Source organism: Ambystoma mexicanum, chromosome 3q, assembly GCF_040938575.1.
Source record: "Ambystoma mexicanum isolate Mex_15411 chromosome 3q, UKY_AmexF1_1, whole genome shotgun sequence".
Taxonomy (NCBI): domain Eukaryota; kingdom Metazoa; phylum Chordata; class Amphibia; order Caudata; family Ambystomatidae; genus Ambystoma; species Ambystoma mexicanum.
Window position 1 is genome coordinate 579,386,155 of NC_090926.1, and position 18,428 is coordinate 579,404,582.

Genomic DNA, 18,428 nt, shown 5'->3' on the forward strand with positions numbered 1-18,428 from the left:
TAAATATAACACATCTATATTTTAATATAAATGTATGGGTAAGTGTTTCTTTGATGTGCATTACTAACTAGGTTCAGTGTGTTAGGGCGCATTCTGAGAAATGTGTTAATTCCCTTCTACCTTAGAGACCTCCCCATCCCCCCAGCTCTTATACTGGACTTTAGGACTTCATTTTTATCCCGAGAGTGAGCCCCTTTCCTCCACTACTGTATAATTCTGTGATTTGAACTCTTTCTTTTGGTTTTGGAGTCTGACAAACTCCATAGGCATCATTTTCTTTACATTGTGACACACAAAGCACCTTCAGTGCAGTGGCACAGGGAAGTCTTTCAGATTTCCCAAAGGTTTAAATACCTTCTCTTCGTTAAAATACTGTTTCCAAGGCAGTGGCGTTAAATGCACTTTACTTACATTAGTAACTTTCTAGATCCAGCACACACCATTTTACAATAGGGTGCTGGAGGGGTTACTTCGTATCTATCCCCTTTGTCTAGTTTCCCATGTAACATTTTTATGTTACCCTTGTTAGGCAGAAACCTAAGCAGTTCCCTTAGGGACCACTGCAAAAGATTTAAGACTACAGGTGTTAGCAGTAAACCCACTTGGTAGCAGTCTGTACCACCCAGATTTACCTGGTAGCTGTGGCTTAGCAGTCAGACTTCCCTCAAGAAGAGTTAGGCGGTATGAAAAGTATACTCAATAGGCACTCAGATACAATAATACAAGCAAACACTGACCAGAGCTTTGGTATCAAAGTATATATTTATTTATAAACACAGTTGAAACACTCCAGCACTCTTATTGTAAAATATTCTAAACAGTTACTATTATGATATATACACCCCTTTTCCCCTTATTAGAAAATCACAGTAAGACACCACTTATTTTCATACAGAGGTGATCGCTTAACTAGATTGCACTCTACTAAGGTTGTGAAAAAGGGAGGGAAAAAGACAGAATATGCAGGATTACACCACTCTACGATTCAGGAACACTATTAGCAAGGCAGAGAGCAAAAAGTCACTGGTGAGCCAAAGTCCAAAGGCTGGGCCCACTCTTAGAGAGAGCAGAGCACAAATGCGCCCAAGATCACACAGTTACACTAGGCTTAGAAAGTCTTGCAGAGGGTTCCGAAAAGAGTTTAGAGAGGCTTAGAAAAGTTTAGCCAGGGTGTCCCAGGCTAACCCAGGTTCGAAAGCCGGGGGCTAAATCTACCCCGTACAGTCGGTTGCAAGGGAAGCCAGGCGGGACACGGTACCTTAAGTGGGAAGGATCCTCCAGCGGTGGCAGTTGTTCCTGGTAGTGGTTGCAAGTTGCGGCGTTGTCCAGGGGAAGAGAAGATCTCGACGTGGAGGAAAGATGCAGGTCGTTGCACTACCAGGGCAGAAACCAGCCGCAGAGTTTTCCGGTAAAAGGTGGTACCTTTATCTTGCGGTCGTGGTAAAACGTGGAATCCCGGTTGCCGGGGTGCTTAGCACGGGCAAGGCGGCCACGAGATACGTCGGGAAAGCGAAAAGACGGTGAAACTGGTTATCCCCACCAGTCAAAGGAAGAAGACTCTCCGGCGGGAGATCTCCTCTGTCGTTGGGAAAAGTGGTGAGACGGTCCAGCAGGGCTCCACCGGTCGTGGTGTCGTGGCAGGTCGGCTCAGCTTCTCCCTCGTCGGATTCTTAGGTCCTGTGGCGACTTCTGAAGTTCCAGTCCCCAAAGCCCTGCTTTTATGCAGCAAACCCCCATTCACTCAGCCTAGCTGTCACTCAAACATGCTAAGTGGCCGGCTCACCACTTGGGCCAATCAGGACGGAGTGCGACTTGAGTTGCCTAGGCAACTCAGTCCAGGGTGCCTAAATTCCCTCCACCCCTCCTAAGTACCCCAGACAGAGTGGCACCACTTTTGAGGGCTTCTGTGGAGAAGCCCGCCAAAAAGTGGAACAAAGGGCTCGACTTGGGTTGGAGTCACAGAAGAGAACACAAATGCCATTTTAGAATCAAGTTTTGGCAAAAAATACCAACCGGAGAATTAATATTAATTAAATAAACCGGCGGTATGTTCGAGGCTACCGTAAATAAATAAAGATAGTAGCCTAAAACAATGGGAAATCCCATAGGAAAATATTCACGGTTGAATATAAAAAGTAGTATCCACTGCCACCAGCCAAAACTCGATCGGGGGGACGGAGACGTGCCCCCTCGAATAACAGACCCTGGGGCAATCGAATTGCCCCAGCCAGTACGTCCACAATATGATGGTTTGTACTGGTTCTGTTCAGAATTTAAGACTAGTAAAGTCAATGGTGACTTTATATGCCCTGGGAGACAGTAGTCAGTCCCAGGGTATGGAGTCTATACTGGGGGGTCACTATGACACCCCTGTGTTACTGCACGGAGGGTGCTGTGTAACATCACAAAAACACATGAAACCCTATGGAGTAAAAGACCCCATAGCCCATTAAACACATCTAGATTCAAAGAAACACACTCAAATCATGTCCAAGAGTGAGGGTAGAAGAGTCTCACTCTTGGCAGGAGAAAAAAATAAACCCCAAAAATCCAGCAAAGCTGCTGGGGGACTAGCTAGGTTAGGAAATTCAGCCTAAACAGAGAATTCTCCCTAACAACCCTTTTATTTTTTTTTTTACAATTAATGGCCGGTGGCAGTGGTTTACTTTTTTCTACCATGGAATGTTTCCTCCGTGGGCTGCAATTACAGCTGCAGTAAACAAAAAAAAAACACCCATGGGTGCCCATTTTGTCAAAATGGCCCTGGTCTTTTTTCGTCATTTCTTGTTGTAAAGGTCCTTGGCGCCAAACCAGGTTTGGTCCCTTTGTTCGTTTGGTCTTTGACAGGATTCACTGGTGAAGCCCGCCTCTGGCTCCAGCGCGTCTTGCAGGGCAGGAAGCGAGGGAGGCTCCCGAACTCCCTGTGTTTAGTCTCCTTGGTTACAGGAATGCACACAAAGGTGAGTGCGGCTGGCTGTCCTTGGAGGACAGCCACACTGCTGTGCGATTGACAGCTAGGCAGCGAATGAATGTGAGAAACCTGCATAAAAGGCAAGGTCTTCTGGACAGAAAGCAGAGTTGACCACTGGATGAAGGAATCGGAAGAAGAACTTGAAAGAGATGCCTGCTGCAACACCTGGACTGTTAGTTTGCCCGGTGAAGCCCTGCTGCTGTGCTGAAGCACTGAATTCGCCTCGACTAGACAAGTCCTGCAAGGAAGACTTCTCCCTTAGAGTTGGTGGGACCAATCAACATCAAATTAAGCCTGTCTGGACATCCTCTCGGAGCTGGCTGTACTTTCGCTCCTGCTGGAACCTAAGTGCCAGGGAGAGGAACACCAGATTGTGTGCGTTGCTTTTAAGTCAGATCCGAGCAGCAGGACGATCCTCTGGACTTCCCTGATGCCCAACTGACCAAGCCTGAGATTCAGCAGAGTGCTGTACCCCAGATGCAAGAAAAGTCCAGAGTGGCATTCGAGAACCGCAGAGTTGCTATTTTCAGTCAGGCGCAAGGAGGTGAAACACTGAAGGACCACTGAATTGAAGTTTGCCCATTGATGCTGCTGACCTTCCCATTGCATAGCAGGAGTCCCCAGACGTCCTCCCTCTTGTGCCCATGACTGAGGCTCAGGAACAGGGTATGCGAGCTGCACAGGAACAGAAGCCAGCTGGAACCATTTCTCCTAACCAGAGGTACTGTAAATTCTAAGAGAACTTATCTCTTGTGTAGCCTTACTTGTCTCAGTTGAGACCAGTCTTGGTTACCTTGCAGAGTTGCTGAAGCTTTGCGCCTCACAAGCCTTTCAGCTTGTGGCCCTTCAAGTGTTCTATTTACTCCAAACATTTCTAGAAAAACATTGTGCAAGACTTCTACCTACCTGCAAAGAAGATCTGCAGCTCCCCTGTCCTGGCTCCCTGAGACACTCGTCTTTACCTCTGACTTTGTGCTTTGGCCTTTACCCCAGGAAAGGCTTAATTTACCCTGCATTGGAAGGTTTTAAAAGTACTTAGCTGTTTATGAATTATTTGTTAACCTTTGTTTTATTCCTCTATTCTAGCTTTTACACCAAACTCAGTATTGCTCCACACGTCCCAGTGATTAATCAATGTCGAGTGTCCTAGCTATTTAAGTCACTCGGGGGTGTAGGAAGTGTCTGTGTGCCATCCCCAATGGGTATGACCTGTTTTACAGAAAGTGTCTTTTGAAGTGTATTTTAATTGTTACCTATATTGCTCCCTTCTTAAGAAGGCTTATACAACTGACTGAAATAAATTAAAAATTGTAGTATCAAGAAACCTCGAGTGTTTATTTGAATAACTGTACTGTGAAACTGTCACATTACTGATCACATTGACCCCTCTTGAGATAAGCCTGGTTGCTCAGCCACACTACCAACCTTTGTTGTTCAGACTTAAAACAAAGGTTGGGTCCCTATTGCCAGGAGGTCAAGGTTATAGTAGTGCACTTAAAGGGTATTGCATACATGCTTAACAGTCCAGGACTATGGGATCAAGTAACTTCCAACTGGAGCGGTTTGTTCTTTTTTGGGGCTGAGAAAAATGTGCCAAAACCACAAACTGCCACGGAATCAACGAGAATCCATTGCTGCAGAGACCCTCCCTCGAGTCCTGCCGCAGAAGCCCTCCAGATATCCTTCCTTTCGTCACCACAACCAAGGACCTGGAACAAGGGTCTGCTACACTGCAACAGGAAGGCATCCAGTTGGAACCAATTCTTCAATTCTCAGATAGTGTTGGGCTACATCTACCTTTTGCCAACTGTGGTGCATCCTAGCTTGGGCAGTACTATAGTAAACCCTTTTGAGTTTACCTCAACTCACTTGCACTGGCCACCCACCTGTGTGCTTGTTAGGGAGAATACTCATAAATGTGCCAATTCCTCCCACCTTAGAGCCCTCCAGCTCTTTTGCTAAACTTTGGGACTTTGAACTTTTAATTCTGTGCGTTTTACTCTTGTGTTCTTCGATTATGGAGTTTTAGACATCTCAATAGGCATTATCTTTTCATGTGCGTCACACAGCACCCTCCGTGCAGTGACACAGGAAGCCTTTCAGACTTTCGAGGTTTAAATACCATCTCTGGGATAAACTGTTTCCCAGAGAAAGTAAAGTGAAATTGACTTAGTCTTTTCAAATTCCTAGACCCAGCACGCCCCATCTTACAATAGAGTGCTGGAGGGGTTACCTAGTATCGCCCTGTGTCTAGAATCTAATGTAGCAGTCAAATGCTACCCCTTTCCCATCGAAATGCCTGGTGGCAGTGGTTTACCATGATTTGTCCTGACCGCGAACACCAGTAGCGTTAAATCACGGTAGCCATGTTTTTCAAGATGGCGCCTGAGCCCCCTTTGTAAAAACAGGTCCTTCTAGAGTTTGTCTCTGCGCGCTAAACCAGGTTTGGTCCTTTTGTTTCATTGCCTTTGGCGGGCTTCAGGACTTAAGACCGCCTCTGGCACCAGAGTGTCTGGGGTGGGTAGGAAGTGAGGGAGGTGCCCGAAACTCTGCTTGGTCTCCTTGGAGACCCAAATGCACTGGCATGATTGGCTGGCTGTCCGCCAAGGACAGCCAGCCTGCTGGGTGAGTGGCAGCTAGGCTGAAATGAATGGGAGGAAACTGGATAAAAGGAGAGTCTCTTGGCTTGGAAGGCACAGTCCACCACTGGAACAAAAGAACCTAAGACGAGCTTGAAGAGGACGGCTGCTACAACTCCTGGACCATTGATTTGCTCGGTGAAGCCCTGCTGCAGGTCCGAATCGCCAAGTTCATCTAGACAGAGAAGCCCTACAAGGACGAATTCTCCCTTCGAGTTGGTGGGACCAATCAACTCGTAAGCCACCTGGATACCATTCTCAGAGCTGGTTGCATTTTCCTCAGAGTGCTGCAGGAAACCGAATAGCCACGGAGAGGGACACCAGTTTGTGTGCTTGTCTACAGATACTGGAATTGAAGATTTGCCAAGTGCCAGCTTGGACCACTCCCACTGCAAGAGTCCCCCGATGTCCCCCCTCTTGTCCCCACAACTGAGGCTCAGGAACAGCGAGATCTGCAGGAACTGCTAGGAACAGAAGTTTTCAGCTGCATCTTTTTCTTCATTGTAAGGTACTGTGAAAACCAGACCGAGAGAACATCTCTCACTGCGAAAGTGCTTGGACCTTTGGCAACTTGCAGGCCTAGTCAGCGTGTGACCCAACATATGAATCTTTCTTTTACTAACTACTTCTAAGAACTTTGGCAAAGACTTTTCCGTTTAACTATCAGAACTGCTTTATCATTTACAGGACTTTAGCCCATGGACTTGGAGTTTACCAGAGGAGCTGATTCAATGCAATAGGTTAGGCCAAACTATTTGCACTGTCTAAAGAGTAACTATTTTCTTTTCGTTAACGTTTGCCTTTTTGCTCCTACTTCAAAGTAGTTTAAATGCCTCAGAAACGTACAATGTTAAGTACTGAAGTATATGTGTGATATAAATTGCCTCCTAGTGAATGTTTTAGAACTGATTGTTGAATAAATTAATACGTGTTTAACCAAGAAACCTTGAGTGTAAGAGTTTATTTGAATACTTGCGATTGTAGTCCACTAACATCCCTACAGCTCACATTCCCTCTTGAGATATGCCTGGCTGCTCAGCTCCAGTACCAACAACTGAGTAGTACAGACTAATATTAAAGGTTGGTTTTGCTTACACCTGAAGTCATAGTTGTGTGTAGTGGCCCCAAAAGGTACTGCATACAAAGTGTGCCAGCAGTGCTCCTTCAAGGTGGCTCCTCTTGAGCTGCTGCGATTTTCTACTGGACTGACTACTTTAAAAAATGTTCCAATTAGAGCATCAGAACTTTGAACTGGCCCATTGTCTTTGGCTGTCCTGGCTCCCTAAAGGCCCACTTCTGAACCTATTGGCTTTGGCAGTGCTTGTTACAACTGTTGAACTACATCCCTCTGTTTTACTACTTACAAAGTATGTTCTGATCTGACTAACTTCCCTCCTTAAAACTCAATATTGTAATTGTTATCTCAAATAAGTGTTATTACTGACCTCAAATGGCGTCACTCAGTGTGCTGGAATATGTAACATTTACTCACCTACTTTTATTGCTCTTGTTGAACTGAATCTAACTTTGGGCTTAACGTTACTATTAGTTACTGTTTTTTTTAAAGATGGTCTAATTATCCTTGTGTATATATAAATTAATATGTATATTATAACTTTAAGTGTGTGTTTACTTGGATCCCTGCATTCACTAATTTCATTGTACAGCTCTACAGCGCACAGTACCCCTCTTATGTCAAGTCTGGCTGCTCAGTCACTATCAACTTGTGTAGTACAGGCCTATAATAAAAACGGTGGGTTACCTAATAACCAAGAGACAAGTCTTGTAAAGTCCCACACCAGCTGAACTCTACACATTCTTACCTAACAAAAATTAATATTGAACCAATCTCCAACCCCATCACCAGCTCGCCACAAATTGAATAGTCCTTGCCCTTACCCTTGCAGGAATACTAACCTTACCCATATGTTTACTTAACCCAAACCACTAGGCTTATCTTAACCTCTATCCTATGTCAAATTTACTAGCCCTTTCAAACCTGCAAATCCCTTTAACACTTACCCAAACCCATACCCTAACACTTACCCTGACACCGAATCTACCCTAATCCCCATTCTCTCCCCTAACCCGTATCCTCGCCCTGAACCAGGCAATCACAGGCCCCACTAACCCCAACAAATACCCTAGCAGCACTACATTTTTGGCGACTTTTAAGCTGCATTTTTGACTACTTTTTGCTTGGCAACTTTCTCACTGCAAAGGTATTTTCACCACAACCTTTTTACAGACTACATTTTTGTGAGCTATATTTTTACAGGATCGTTTTTTTTTTGGTTCAAAAAAGAGTTTGCAACCAAACAAAAAGCTTGCCTTGGCGACAATTATGTAGTCAAACTGATCACTTTTTTTCTTAGAAGGTTGTCAGCATGAGTAACACTCTAATCAATGTGTGGTTGCTACACAGAAACAATCAAAAACTGGAAAAACGATAAGTTATAATTTTACTCTAATGCGCCAACCACTTGTGTTGAATTAATTTCGGTGAGTGCTCATAAAAATGAAGAGTAAGATTCCAGAGATTAATAATTCCAAAAAAGTCAATTCTGTAATTCCATAGTTCCATTTATTATAAACTAGACATGTTAACTTCACATGCAAACATATCCATTGAGTTTGTTTTTCAATTTTCCATATAATATCTTCTAATTCCCAAATACTCTCTACACATGTTTCCCCATCACTCTTTGCAATGGTTCTTCAGGAGAGTTTAACAGTCTTGATAACCTTTTTATAAAAAAGACAATGTTTCAAAAGAATAAATTAAAAAAGAAAATTAAAAATGGGACCAATGCCACTTAAATTGTGACTTCATAGTTTTCTTTGTGTACTTATTAGTTTAATTATTGTTGTTTTGTACTCACCAAAAAAACATTCTTATTCCAATATCCTTTGTTTGAGGTAACTTTCATTTTGCTCCTTATTTTAAGTAGTTTGTACAGTATTACAGCCCTCTGCTGTCAAATCTTTTCAGATTCTGTAGGGGGTAGAGAAGGTCTCGTTTATTTTACTATTTAAATGTGTGTTCAACAAATATTTGGCTCATGGAGTCCTTTTTGCTAACCACTTTTCAGTCTATTTAGGCTAATTGTAAATTAGAAGTTCCTCACCTTAGACATTTGGTTTTTCCTCTCAAAGTCCTCCTTTCAGATTCAGGTTAAATAGCAGAGTGCCGCCGGATGCTTTCGCGGCTTCTCTGTGGCTTATTGCCCTATTTATATCACACGCGCGGGTCGCAATGACGTCGTCACGTTATTTAGCGTAACGTGATGACGTCATCGCACTCAATAGCGCTAAAGCGGCCATTTTGTTTGTAAGTTCGTGCCTGTACGGGCTAAAAGATACAGGCTCATAAATGATCGATTATCATGAAAAGAGACTGTGGAGCTGATTTATATTGGTTTTTACTTAGTGCTGAGTTGATAAGAAAAATACCAATAATGTTAACCTAATGAATTGAAATATTTTAATTTTGGAATTTTCTATATTTAACATTCCTAGAGAGTGATCTAATTTCTCATATAGATTTTACCAACAAAAATTGTTATATCTTCAATTTGTTAATAGAAATGTAACGGAAAAAACAATGATTGTAATCATACATTTTTTAACCGAACAGTTTACACAGCATGCTTTTGCAAAATCTGATATCATAACCAATTGTACAATTCAAAATCATTATTGTTAGAGTATGGTATCATAGCCAATTGTACATTTCAGTATCATTATTCAAACCAGTTATGCATGTGTCCATTATGCATATCCACTTGCACTCTTGCTTTCTTAGAATGTCTTTTTTGTTCCCCCCTCTTGGTGGTAGGGAGATTTTCTCCAGGCCAAATATTCTCAATCCTGATATGTCAAACATAGGATGATTTTCCAATATATGCATTGCAATGGGAGATGTTAGATCCCGGTTTTGGATGGCTCTTAGATGCTCAAACATTCTGACTTTTAGTTTCCTTATTGTACTGCCGATAAAGTTTTTTGCAGACATTCCAATCCATATACCACAAATGTGGAATTGCAGTTAAGCAGTTGCTTGATTCGTTTAGTATTGCCATTAGGTAGTAAAATTTCCTTTTTTCCTGTGCTCAGAAACGGACATAATTTGCAATGTCCACACTTTTGAGTACTTTTCATGAGTGATTGAAAGAATATCTTTCTTGTATCTGGTAATGGTTTTAGAAAGCTCTGACTCACTAGATTTCTTATGGTCTGAGCTTTACGAAAACAGATACTTGCTTTGTCATCCACATAGTTTAAGCTCAAATCAGTGAGAAGAATATTCCAATTCTCTGATAATATTTTCTTTATCTTCCTTGATTCTGTGCTGTAGGTTGTTATGAATTGGATCCTGCGTTTGCTGGCTATAATTTTTGGTTTATCCATTAGTAAAGAATCTCTTGAGATATTTTCAACTTTCTTTATTGCAGTTTTAATGTTGGTAGTACCATAGCCTCCTTGTATAAATTTTAAATGAGTAGATTTCAGATTTTCCTGATAGGTAGAGGCAGTGCTACAATTCCGTTTTACTCTAACAATCTCCCCAAATGGTATGTTGTGAATTGTATGTTTTGGATGAAATGAAGTTGCATGAAGGAGACCATTTCCTGCTGCTGGTTTGGTAAACAACTTTGTTTGAATCTGTGCATTCTCGATAAATAATTCCAAATCCAAAAATTCTATCTTGCTTGGGTCAACTGATTTTGTGAAGGATAAATTATAGTTGTTGTTTAAGTGAGTAACATAGTTGTCCAACTCCGTTGTGTTGCCTTCCCAAATCAATAAAATGTCATCAATAAAGCGTCCCGAAAATTTAACATTGGTGTTGAAGAGGGGATGTTTCCATGCATGTTGTATTTCAAAAAACCCCATAAAAAGATTTGCATATGAAGGTGCGAACTTTGATCCCATTGCTGCTGTGCCCTGTCGCTGTTTATATAAAGTGTTGTTGAAAATAAAAATGTTGTTTAAACAAAAGTGAAGCATCTCTGATATCATTTTGTTTTGTTGTCGATAAGAAATGGATCTTGTTTTAAAAAAATATGAAGTACTTTCTATTCCTCTGTTGTGTTGAATACTTGTGTAGAGTTGTACTACATCCAAGGTAACAAATAAGTAGTTCTCTTCCCATGGGATCTGATTAACTTGTTGAATTATATGTTTTGAGTCCTTCACAAAAGAGGCAAGATTGCTTAATGGTTGAAGATGTGTGTCAATGTACTGTGAGACATTTTCTGTAATTGAACCGATTCCATTTATAATTGGTCGTAAAGATGGAAAATTTGTGAAAGCTTTGTGCACTTTAGGTAGAAAATACATTGTTGCTAGAATTGAGTTTTTCGTTAGAAGTCTGTAATATTCCTTTTCACTGAGTAGACCCAATTCATACCAATTTTTGATTTTTTGATTCCATTCCAAGTTTGGTAGCGGATTGTTTGTCAATTTTTCATAGCATTCAACTTTGTTTAGATGTTTCAAACCTTCATTTATATAATCAATACTGTTCATAAGGACAATTTTTCCTCCCTTATCAGCTGCCTTTGTTATTATTGATGTATCAACAACAAAATGATATCAGAGATGCTTCACTTTTGTTTAAACAATAACATTTTTATTTTCAACAACACTTTATATAAACAGCGACAGGGCACAGCAGCAATGGGATCAAAGTTCGCACCATCATATGCAAATCTTTTAATGGGTTTTTTTGAAATACAACATGCATGGAAACATCCCCTCTTCAACACCAATGTTAAATTTTCGGGACGCTTTATTGATGACATTTTATTGATTTGGGAAGGCAACACAACTGAGTTGGACAACTATGTTACTCACTTAAACAACAACTATAATTTATCCTTCACAAAATCAGTTGACCCAAGCAAGATAGAATTTTTGGATTTGGAATTATTTATCGAGAATGCACAGATTCAAACAAAGTTATTTACCAAACCAACAGCAGGAAATGGTCTCCTTCATGCAACTTCATTTCATCCAAAACATACAATTCACAACATACCATTTGGGGAGATTGTTAGAGTAAAACGGAATTGTAGCACTGCCTCTACCTATCAGGAACATCTGAAATCTACTCATTTAAAATTTATACAAGGAGGCTATGGTACTACCGACATTAAAACCGCAATAAAGAAAGTTGAAAATATCTCAAGAGATTCTTTACTAATGGATAAACCAAAAATTATAGCCAGAAAACGCAGGATCCAATTCATAACAACCTACAGCACAGAATCAAGGAAGATAAAGAAAATATTATCAGAGAATTGGAATATTCTTCTCACTGATTTGAGCTTAAACTATGTGGATGACAAAGCAAGTATCTGTTTTCGTAAAGCTCCGACCATAAGAAATCTAGTGAGTCAGAGCTTTCTAAAACCATTACCAGATACAAGAAAGATATTCTTTCAATCACTCATGAAAGGTACTGAAAAGTGTAGACATTGCAAATTATGTCCATTTCTGAGCACAGGAAAAAAGGAAATTTTACTACCTAATGGCAATACTAAACGAATCAAGCAACTGATTAACTGCAATTCCACATTTGTGGTATATGGATTGGAATGTGTCTGCAAAAAACTTTATCGGCAGTACAATAAGGAAACTAAAAGTCAGAATGTTTGAGCATCTAAGAGCCATCCAAAACCGGGATCTAAAATCTCCCATTGCAATGCATATATTGGAAAATCATCCTATGTTTGACATATCAGGATTGAGAATATTTGGCCTGGAGAAAATCTCCCTACCACCAAGAGGGGGAGGGGGGGAAAGAAGACATTCTAAGAAAGCAAGAGTGCAAGTGGATATGCATAATGGACACATGAATAACTGGTTTGAATAATGATACTGAAATGTACAATTGGTTATGATATCAGATTTTGCAAAAGCATGGTGTGTAAACCGTTTGGTTAAAAAATGTATGATTACAATCATTGTGTTTTTTCCGTTACATTCTATTAACAAATTGAAGATAGAATTATTTTACCAACAAAAATTGTTATATGAGAAATTAGATCACTCTAGGAATGTTAAATAAACATAGAAAATTCCAAAATGAAAATATATTTCAATTCATTAGGTTAACATTATTGGTATTTTTCTTATTAACTCAGCACTAAGTAAAAACCAATATAAATCAGCTCCACAGTCTCTTTTCATAATAATCGATCATTTATATGAGCCCGTATCTTTTAGTCCGTACAGGCACGAACTTACAAACAAAATGGCCGCTTTAGCGCGATGACGTCATCACGTTACGCTAAATAACGTAACGCGTGATGTGATGACGTCATTGCGACCCGCGCGAGTGATTATAAATAGGGCAATAAGCCACAGAGAAGCCGCGAAGGCATCCGGCGGCACTCTGCTATTTAGCCTGAATCTGAAAGGAGGACTTTGAGAGGAAAAACCAAATGACTAAGGTGAGGAACTTCTAATTTACAATTAGCCTAAATAGACTGAAAAGTGGTTAGCAAAAAGGACTCCATGAGCCAAATATTTGTTGAACACAAATTTAAATAGTAAAATAAACGAGACCTTCTCTACCCCCTACAGAATCTGAAAAGATTTGACAGCAGAGGGCTGTTATACTGTACAAACTACTTAAAATAAGGAGCAAAATGAAAGTTACCTCATAAACAAAGGATATTGGAATAAGAATGTTTTTTTGGTGAGTACAAAACAATAATTAAACTAATAAGTACACAAAGAAAACTATGAAGTCACAATTTAAGTGGCATTGGTCCCATTTTTAATTTTCTTTTTTAATTTATTCTTTTGAAACATTGTCTTTTTTATAAAAAGGTAATCAAGACTGTTAAACTCTCCTGAAGAACCATTGCAAAGAGTGATGGGGAAACACGTGTAGAGAGTATTTGGGAATTAGAAGATATTATATGGAAAATTGAAAAACAAACTCAATGGATATGCTTGCATGTGAAGTTAACATGTCTAGTTTATAATAAATGGAACTATGGAATTACAGAATTGACTTTTTTGGAATTATTAATCTGTGGAATCTTACTCTTCATTTTTATGAGCACTCACCGAAATTAATTCAACACAAGTGGTTGGCGCATTGGTGTAAAATTATAACTCTTATCGTTTTTCCAGTTTTTGATCGTTTTTTTTTTTTAGCTGCTAGAAATCCAGTCTGGATTTGCTAGGTTGAGCCTTTTTTTTGGCTTTTACTGCTGTATCCAGCCATTATCAACCAGGATCTTCCCCATGGCTCTGTGCTGCTGCAGTCTCTAGAGGGGGGTGTGGAAGGTTAATCACTGCCAGATCTTCAGTTTGGGATGTCCAAAGGTGCCTTTTGTTCACTTTGCTCCTGGGAGAGCCGTCTGTTCAGGTTTTCCCTCTTCCTAGGACATTTTTCAATCCAGGAGTGAAAGATCTCATGTATAAGATTCCGGAAGAGCCTTTTCTTCTCCTCTATCACTGGGCTCACATTTGGTTCAGGAGGCAAAACCCCTGGGAACCAGATCCTCAATACCACACCTGTGGAAAAGAGGCTTTCACTTCTGTTTGTTTTGGGTCACTGGAGCAGTTTCTGCTGAAATGACAGACATTATTACCTTCCTCTGGGTCCTAGGATGGGAGATGATTCACTATATTCACTCCTGGATGGCCCCCTGGTCGGTGGCTAAAGTCTATGGGGAATCGTGATAAAGACTTTCCTCACATGAATCTCTTAAGGGAGCGGGGGTGTAAACTGTCCTGCAACAACTCCTACGGTCCATCTTCTACCCCCCCCCGGAACGCCTTGAGGTCTCCTGTGGCCTTACCTGGGTAAGATAGATGTAGCATCTGCACCTGTGTGGTCAGATCAGACTTACCTTAAGTAGTGTGGATGGCCCTTTTCTCATTATTTCCTATTGAGTCGACACTGGAACTCCTTAAAGTGACACTGGGGTACTGATCTTTTCCTGAATCCCCTAGGGTTAAGTGAGCTTTGGACTAATTCTCACCACCATTTTTACACTGACTGATTGTATATGCACTTTTAAAATCATCCCCAATTTCTTTAACAGTAAAAGTACTGAAAACACTAACTGGTACTGGTAACAAACATGTTTATTTTTCAATTAAATGCATCGGGAAGGTAATTTACTGACATGTTTATACAGTCCTGGATGCTTTTGCTAGTTGACTAGGGCTGGTGGGCAAGCAAGCAGTAATACTGTTAAACGGCCCTATTGGTCTAAATGGATAGCGAATCGTGCTTTAGAGATGAACCTATTTTTGCCTTGGGTAAAATGTATTCCCATTTTACTCCCATACCCTGCCATACGCGTTTGGAACAGACCATCTGGTCTAGGGCCTTCGGCATATACAAGGTGGTGAGATGTGTCTTTAGGACACTGCATTTGGTTGTACAGACTAAAGGTTACTTACCTGCTCGTTATAGTTGCCCTGTACTGCCCAGCCCAGTTTTATTTTGGCTACTGCCCTTGGCCAAGGCCTCACATAGTCCTTGGAGTTAGGGTCCTTTTGTGGTCATTACTGTTTTTAAAGGAATGGTTCGGTCTAAATTTGTTATTGCCCCTACGGGTCAGCCATGTGTTTTTAAGCCTAAGTCGCTCGATTTTAGAAAAATTTCCTATGGACCTTACCCGAGTTTTCGTCCATTAAACGCACGCGAAAACAGGCACCAGGGAGCTGCCATTTTGTGATAATCCTATCATTTCCCCCATCGCCCTGGCTGACCTGCTTTTGCGGCACTAAATCATATCCCCCGCCCCCGAGCCTGTCATCAGCAGACGCGTACCGCCCATTTCACAACGCCAAAGCACATCTAGTGTCAACATTTGCTGCGCTTCAGCAAATGACGTGTCGCCATGGAAATGGCAGGACGCCTCTTTCCTCAATAAGTAGTAACAGACCGTTTCACAACACACAGCAGCAGATTTTTCGATTCCATTCCTCTCTCTGTGTTACTTTGAGTATTCTGTGACTCGTTTCTGTGCTCTGGTCAGCTACCTTTGTTGCTTGTAGCCCGTGTGGACAGATACCAGTACCACCGCTATCAATTATTTTAGTTTGTGCAACACACAATGGATACAATAATGCCCTACATGTACAAGCCCGAGTATACCAAGGAGGAACTACTGGAAAAGGAAACACGCGAAAACGATGGGGCTTCGGACAGCAGTTGGCAGGACGAATCAACGGATGAAGACACTGGACCTAGTCGCATGGACGGTGTTTCCACCTGGTGCACATGCAATCAGTGCGAGCTAATGCCGACCGAGGAGGAGAACTGCTGCTGCTGTGAAAACTCGGGATTCGTGGCCTACATTTCGGAAGGCGAGCCACGACCGCAATGCATCACCGAGCTGCCAGACTTCAGGGCAGCCTGCCTCACACGGTCCGTGTTGAGGATAATGATTGTGCTTATGCACGAACTTCGCGCAACTGTTCGTCCTCGTAATCCGAGTAACGAGTAAGTATACTCTGCTTGTCATGCCACTCCTATTTCATGGTCTTCTACTATATCCAAAATTACATCTACATATCATTGTAACGCATGAAAGTCGTTCAATAGTGTGCAGTGTCTAGATAGCATTTGTCCGAGCAGAATGCCATTAGTTACAAGAATTGTCATTGACAGCAAACGTTTATTAAACTTAATCTTGGTCATTTAAAAACAGTTTGTTTCATTCCATTTCACAGGTGGTACAGGCTGGTGGCCTATCGTTCCTTTACATGGTGGCTTCACGGGAGGCTTGGACACCGCGTTCGAAGAGTAATACCAGCCTGTGCCGTTCGTGCCATAAGAGAAACGTTCCCGAGTGACAGCGGTCAGTACAGGGGATTTTCTCTCGCTGTGCTGCAACCTGAATTGTACAATGTGTAAAGTTTTGTATTTTTGCGTCATCAAAATAAGCGACAAAATAAAACACCACATATATTTTAACAACGGTGGTTTCGATTTTTTAAATCAACCAAGTGTATCTCCATTCAAGGATGGACGTCAGACACCTGTGCTCGGAATGGGTGAAGTTCAGGTCGCTATAAAGCGGGGTGGTCACTATCTAAGCTAACATAATATATTATCAATAATGCATGCACTAAATAACACTTGTTCAAAGTCTTTCAGTCGGTTATGTCTCTATAAAAGTCACACATATATCAATACTATCAATTAACATTGGATTATACAGGCCTATAATACACTGCGACAAAAGTGCTTCTTTGAACGAAAACCAACACCCTGTGTACCATAAAGGAACAGCGCGTGACTCACGATAACATTTTACAGATTTGCGGATAGAGATAAAAGAAAATAAATGACTTTCGGAGTTCATATGGCAATTGCAGAATATTCTATAAACATTTAATGTCAGATAAATGTACTTTACCAAATTTACCGTGTTGCTGTTTGATTTTAAAGTACAGTTTCATATTCCGAATTGTGGCGCGCTGTGTTGTGAGCTGATCTGTGTTGGTTTCCGGGTTCTGTGTGAAGTCACGTAGAAGACGACTGGGCGCGTTTGCCTACGCAGCACAGTAATGTCACAGAGAGGCGGGGGATATGAATGTTTTGATAATGTCAGGGGCGGGGATATGATTTAGTGCCTCAAAAGCAGGTCAGCCAGGGCGATGAGGGAAATGATAGGATTATCACAAAATGGCAGCTCCCTGGTGCCTGTTTTCGCGTGCGTTTAATGGATGAAAACTCGGGTAAGGTCCATAGGACATTTTTCTAAAATCGAGCGACTTAGGCTTAAAAACACATGGCCGACCCGTAGGGGCAATAAACATTTTTGACCGAACCATTCCTTTAAATATACAGGTTATCATTCTGATACTGTATAGTACCTATTGGAACTGATGGTTTGATGTGCAACTTTAATAAGGTATTTTTTTCAGTTTGTGTTGTGTATTTTCTAGATGTGCGTGCGAGGACCAATTGTTTTGCCATTTCAACTACTACCCCCTACCTGGTGGTTAAGCCTGGTCATGGACCACATATCGTTTAAGAGGTTTAGCTACTCTCTTGTGAGGTGTTTAGCCTCCCACAGGGTTTCCTGCAACATTTTCAAAAGATGACGGTACATAAACTTCCCTAGCAGGTAAAATAATAGTCCTACTCTTGGCTACTTCGTTTTAGTGGCTTCTTGTGTTCAATGAAACCATGAGGCAGGCTAAAAAGCTCGAGATGGCAGCCTCCATAGTGCTTTGAACTGATTCAGGCTAGTTACTGACGCAGGACAGATACTACACTACTTATGAGGGTGGGCCTGTGGGCTTGTCGGTATAGGAGACCAAACAGATTGGTTGGCTGCCATTTGTTTTAATGCTTTAAGGGGATTGGTGGGTTACCAGAAAACTGCCCCTGAGAGTGAAGGCACATAAGAGTGTTCGTACATTCAGTGCTGCTGGAATTTCGGAAAGAGCAGGGTAGTTAACTTGAAGGATTTCCCAGTTTCCCACTGTTGCTGCATATTTAGGCCCTCTTCTGACCATACTAGCTGGAAGTTTACTGGGCAGATCCACAGTTTGGGATTTTGGCTGCAATGTATCCTTTGAGCCATCTTCGTCCTCCTTTCTGTTGGGATGAGGTGTGACCGAGTCTTCCTCCCCACCCCCCAAACAAATCCGATTGATTGGGTGGTCCTGTGGCATTGTGGTACCATTTGGGAGGGTACTATGTCCTTCTGGGCCTAACAACTGTCTTACTAAAATACATCCTTTAGTAATAAAGCCGATCTTCTTCACTTGCTTGGCAATGCAAATCCGTTTCAGGGGCACTGATAAGTCCGCATTACTATCAG

At 41.4% G+C, this 18,428-nt stretch overlaps 1 protein-coding gene across 2 annotated transcripts in view; it reads right to left on the reverse strand.

The window, feature by feature from the left end:
* The window catches only part of MYH9 (myosin heavy chain 9), a 500,061-nt gene that overhangs the window by 126,278 nt on the left and 355,355 nt on the right, over positions 1-18,428 (reverse strand). The window lies entirely within an intron of this gene.